At 37.0% G+C, this 5,797-nt stretch overlaps 1 protein-coding gene across 5 annotated transcripts in view; it reads right to left on the reverse strand.

Moving 5' to 3' along the window:
- Nucleotides 1-2,776: 2,776 nt before the first annotated feature.
- ophn1 (oligophrenin 1) overlaps nucleotides 2,777-5,797 on the reverse strand; it is a 202,129-nt gene continuing 199,108 nt past the window's right edge. For all 5 annotated transcript variants that reach the window (XR_006313821.1, XR_006313820.1, XM_043705052.1 and 2 more), the window contains one exon: nucleotides 2,777-5,207. The gene's annotated coding sequence lies outside the window, so the exon portion shown is untranslated. The remainder of the gene's footprint in view (nucleotides 5,208-5,797) is intronic.

Raw genomic sequence — 5,797 nt, forward strand, 5'->3', positions numbered from 1 at the left:
TACAGTTTTGGAAGTAGGTTACGCAGCTGTCTTCACAGATACTGCATGATCTGTTCAGTGTTTCCAGCATTTGTGTATTTATTCCAATTATCAGCTTCTGCTGTATGTTGTTTTGGTTTGAAGTAGAGTGAGATCCTGGGTAACAGATTTAACATTATGAAGTTATGGATAAAGAACAGCAAAGAAAACAATACTAAGCGGTTTTAATAAATTAATAACTAACATTACTCATAAAATATGCAGCAGTCAGGTGGCATTACACTGAGCCCTGAAACTAGTTTTAGTCACTGAAATACAGAAATGTTAAAACCTAAACCAGGGTAAAGAGTCGAGGGTCTGATTCCAGGCATCAAAAGGAACCTTTAAAATAGATAACCAATTACTCTGAATATTACTTTAATGTTCCTTCCCTATAGCTGTTGAACAAGATAGGGTAAATCTGGAGGACTATTGGAAAGTCTGCTATAATTGTTGCAATCATTAATTCAAATGGGTTATAAATAAATCTAAAATCTAGTACAAGTAGCAGACGGGCCAAATAAACTTCTGGTACTGTACAATAAATGGATATTATAGCTGTCTAATAGTTAACTGGATGCTGTGCTAGAGAGATGATAGTCTAATCCTCCTAAATGTTTGGGGTAAGAAGGGCAAATATTTGTATTTATTTGTGAACATTTTGCCCATTATTACTGCATTGTGTGTTCAACCTAGAATATCAAAACCCCAATGTATTGAGTCAGTGGCTTGGTCAGAGTTTGAAAGAAGCACTTGCCATTTTTGGAGAATGAAAAAAATCAAAGCAAATCACAGGCCAATTTAAAATTATGTAAACAATTATCAAAATCTGTCCCTTAAAAAGAGAGGGAAATTATGATCTTTAAAAAAAAATCAAAAAGATCTGCAGCAAGATCCTTTTAATGTTGTCATGTGAATTCTTCAAAAAGGTCAAACCTGCATATTTTCAATTTCGCAGACCATCTCGCTTGGTCGGATAATTATCCTTAGTTTTGTCAATTGCAAAGTAAAGAAAGTCAACCAATTTTTTTTTTAAAAGCCCTTTTTACTTTCTTCCTCTATTTGAACTCTCCTCAATTTAGTTTCTTTTTGCAGTTTTTGCAGTCAGAGATCTGCTTGTATCACTTGGGTCATTCAATAAAGATGCATAAACTCAGATTAAACCCTAAGCATCCACTTTGAGAGTATAAACCAAGGTACCTGTACTTTGCATTAGTGTTTGGTACTGAGGGGAATGTAAAATTTCAGTGTTACAGATTCTAAAATCATTCATAAAAAGCTTTTTTCTTGAAATCAATTTCAGATCAGGTATCCCTGCTTTCCCACTGAAGTGTTGTTGAGCAAATATAATCACCAAATAATTGGCAACTAATCACACCAGCCTACCCACTACAAACAGATGAATTTCAACTGAAGAATAGGATTTAGAATTTTTAATCTTTCTTGCTTCTCTCCTCCAGTCACTGGTATCACACTCATTTCCCCCACTGTACCCCTCATCATGACCCCTCCAAAACTAAACTTCATATTTAATTCTACCCTTTTCCAAGAATTGAATCAAAACTCTAAAACCTTTAATGTGCTTAAGTTCTTGGTTGCGCATTTATTGGCAGAAATGCCACGCAGTGCAGACCATTACAGAAAACAGTTGTCCTTTTAATACTGTGGCTAGTACATAGTGTAAATCTCAATCTTAAAGACATTGGTTTGAACGTGAATTACACCCAGAAACCCACGATTTAAAATATTAAAAACAAAGTAGGGAAATGTTGAATCACTTGAAGATGCGGCAAGAAAATACACTCTGAAAATTAGATGTTCACAAATGTGAATTTCCTTAAAATGACATTTAAGACATTGCAGATTCTTCCCATTTTTTGGCTGAGACATCTAGAGATTTATTTCTTTAATCCAATCATAAATACTTATAAATCATTAAAACTTATTAGTGCTCAGAGATTTACTTTCCAAATAGATTTATTCCATTATCTCCTCTTCTACCCAAAATGGCAACTCCTCTTGGGTTTAAAAGTGAGTGACTAACTTTCATTTGTAACCATGGTGAGTGAATTATTCAACTTGGTGTCATGCTACAGCTGAACCCAATGCTGTTGTCACTAAGCCAGTTTTCTGGTAGCATTCAGGAAGAACCAGCTTAATTGATCTTTTTCCAACTCCTTCCCCATGAAAGCTAAATACAGCAATCCTTACAAACTTTCCAGATAAGCTGATCCATCATTCACATCTCTTCCCAGTCTGTATTGTTCAGTATACATATGCCATTCAGACATTAGTAATGAGACTCAAAATTGTCAAGCTTTGCCACTATAAACGCTTGTACAAAATCAGCAAGAGAAGAATGATCAGTGTTTAGCAACGTTTCCCATCTTTGTTAGAACATCTTGCTACCAACTTTCATGCCACCAGGTCACTTCAATGGGGCAACAGACAAAATGTACCAATTGATGCAAATAGGAAAGGTCATACTAAGACAGGGTCAAATATCCAACATTTCTTCATCGTCCTCCATGTTCTAGCTCAAAACATCAACAAATGGACTTGCTTTTCTGAATATCCGACAGTCCTGAATAAAACATCACAGTGCTGACCATCTCACTGCCTAACATTCTTCAATATGAGTAAATGTGTGGCTTCCAGGAAAAGGAGGCCTTGTAAATTAATTACTGAACCTATCCACCATCTAGGTGTTGGCAATCAGAAATGTTCCCATCAAGTGTTATTATGTACCTTCATGTTATTGAGGCAAAGGCAAATATTTATTTTATTGACTTGAAGAGTAGGTTTGAAGTAATGCTTCCACGTTAATCCCATTTGCAAGTTTCCTCTGCAGAATACCAAGATTTGAAAACAACAAAGGAAATAAAAAACATGTGTCTCACCGATGATTGTTACAACTTTTGATGCACACTTTAGAAGACAAAACAGCAATTAAAAATTGTGCTCAGCTAAAATATTAATTCATTATCTACCCTCCCAGAAAAAGAAATAATTCAAGTGATTATTCAATAGATGTGAATGACAGGGGCTGTGACATTCTCCATCAGCAGTACTAGGACTGCTAGGATTGCTCCTCATAACATGAAGAACAAGGGCATCCTCAGAACTTGTTAATCATTTCATTTCAAGAGTACAATTTAGTGGCTTTCACAACATCGCATATGACTGTGAGGAAAAAGCATTACAAACCATTCTATGTGCAGTATCAGTTTGGGTCCCGCCATTAAATATTAAGCTTCAGAAAATATTTGGATTCAAGCCACACAAATCTCAAATTCTCAGCCTTTCAATCTGCCTTGATGCCACTGACTGTATACCTTATTGAGTATAAACGTGGCCTTCCAATAAAAATTCTCACTCATTAGGTACCTCATTCTGCAACTGCAGAGCTGTTTTACCAAAGACCACTATGCGGTCACTCAATTTTCAGTTCACTCCCACTTCTTAACTCAGTGGTTCAATGACTAAACAGGAACAGCTAGTCTTCTTCATTTGGAAACTTGAATTAAGCCCATGGGACTTCACTTACACAAAAATAAAACATTTTCAAATATGGAGTGCGAAATGAAAATGATTTATCAGTAATCTTAAATTAGTAAAGGAGCAACATGTGTGCCTATTTTACCAGGAATGTTAAATGCCTCATAATTTAATCATACATTAATGTACAAATGAACTAAGATTCACAGTCCAGTTATCTCTTGGAAATCAGTAATTTGCACTCATTATGTTCGTTGAAATGCTACCAATTTCTAAACAAGGAAACTCTATATAACAGCTGCCTTTAATTACAGTCACCAATTGGAATCTTCCTTCTGAAATTCCATTTTCAAAAACCATCTGCCAGGGTGTTACATGAAGCCAGGTGGATGTTAACCAGGGTGGAGAATGGAACATCTTCCCAATGCTGATCCCCAATAAGCACTCTGATGTTGGACAAAGCTCAGATGTTTACACAGTTAAAAAGCTCCTTTGATCTCCCCAAACCACGTCTCTTCTTCAGACTTTGAAGATTATAACTACATTGCCATACAACTACATTGCCATTTTCAAATCATTTCGACTGCATTGGTAGTTGGTGTCAAGATGAAAAACTAATTCTCAAGTATTGCTGAGGCTCCCACTTCCTGGAACCCTTTGCGATATAGCCATTCATTCCGTTAATAGGGACTAGATCCAAACCAAAGAATGAGGTGAAAGTACAGTGTTTGCCCCACTGTATCACATTCCCTCAATCCTAATTTCAATAGAAATATTTTAATCTTTCCAAAATAAAGTCGTTATTAAAGGGATTAATGTTATTAACGTATAATGGATGGGCTTGTTGTCCATAGCTATTTGTGTGTTGAATTTTTTTTGTCCATTTCTGTGTTTATTTCCTCTCAATTATAATGTAAATCATTCTATCAATCAAAATGTGGGGAGGAGCTGGGAAACAGCTCCCAAAAGTGGGATTCCAATGTCACCATGTCCCAGTTTACAACCAGGGCAGCACATCACAGTAAATTTCTCCAGCAACTTGTGTCACAGAGCACATATTCCAAACAAAAACAAGGTTTTGTTCCAAAAAGAATCTCTTGCCACCTACCCAGCCCTCAGAGTATAAGCTACTTTCACTGATAATACCATCAACCTTTTACATTTTGCATGTTGAATCACAATTTACACATTTTCTAAAATGTATGGACCAGCCACCTTTTTTTTAAACATTTAACCTACTTAGAGTGATAGTCAAGCAAAATCTTCCACGAGCTAGTCCACAAGCTGTGTGTGTTCTTTTGTTGTAAAGTACATTGCACATTTAATGAAGCTTGTGCAGATTTCCAGCAGTATTTTAAAAGTTTTAAAATATGTAGCTGCCCTCACACAAACTGGAGTTACTTTTTTGTTCCAACAAATAGGTACATAATAAAAGACACCAGAACCGATTTTAAAAATTCAAGAAAAATAAGCCCAAGACCACTACGACGACCCATTGGCAGTCATCTAATACACAGCTCCAGACGTTGTTGGAATGGAAAATTCCCTAGTTAGAATCCATTTGGATAATCTGGAGAATCTTTGGTGCTCTCAATGAGATCTTGATAAGTGCAAGTTAATTCACAGAAGTATTTGTTCCAGTTCTGATGCAGCAAGCTTCCCTGAAACCAGCCAGGTTTTCCTCAAGAATTCTGCAAAAGAAAAATTTCATTAGAAGCTATTGTCCAGCACAGATAACAAATGATAATGCATTTACATAGAGTCATAGAGATGTACAGCATGGAAACAGACCCTTTGGTCTAACCCATCTATGCCGACCAGATATCCCAACCCAATCTAGTCCCACCTGTCAGCACCTGCCCATATCCCTTCAAACTCTTCCTATTCATATACCCATCCAAATGCCTTTTAAATGTTGCAATTGTACCAGCTTCCACCACTTCCTCTGGCAGCTCATTCCATACACATATCACCCTCTGCGTGAAAAGGGTGCCCCTTAGGTCTCATTTAAATCTTTCCCCTCTCACCCTAAACCTATGCCCTCTAGTTCTGGACTCCCTGACCCCAGGGAAAAGACTATCCCTATTTATCCTATCTATGCCCCTCATAATTTTGTAAACCTCTATAAAGGTCACCCCTCAGCCTCCGCCATTCCAGGGAAAACCGCCGCAGCCTGTTCAGCCTCTCCCTATAGCTCAAATCCTCCAACCCTGGCAACATCCTTGTAAATCTTTTCTGAACCCTTTCAAGTTTCACAACATCTTTCCGATAGGAAGGAGAC

This window comes from Chiloscyllium plagiosum, chromosome 15 (genome assembly GCF_004010195.1).
Source record: "Chiloscyllium plagiosum isolate BGI_BamShark_2017 chromosome 15, ASM401019v2, whole genome shotgun sequence".
NCBI classification, from domain to species: Eukaryota; Metazoa; Chordata; class Chondrichthyes; order Orectolobiformes; family Hemiscylliidae; genus Chiloscyllium; species Chiloscyllium plagiosum.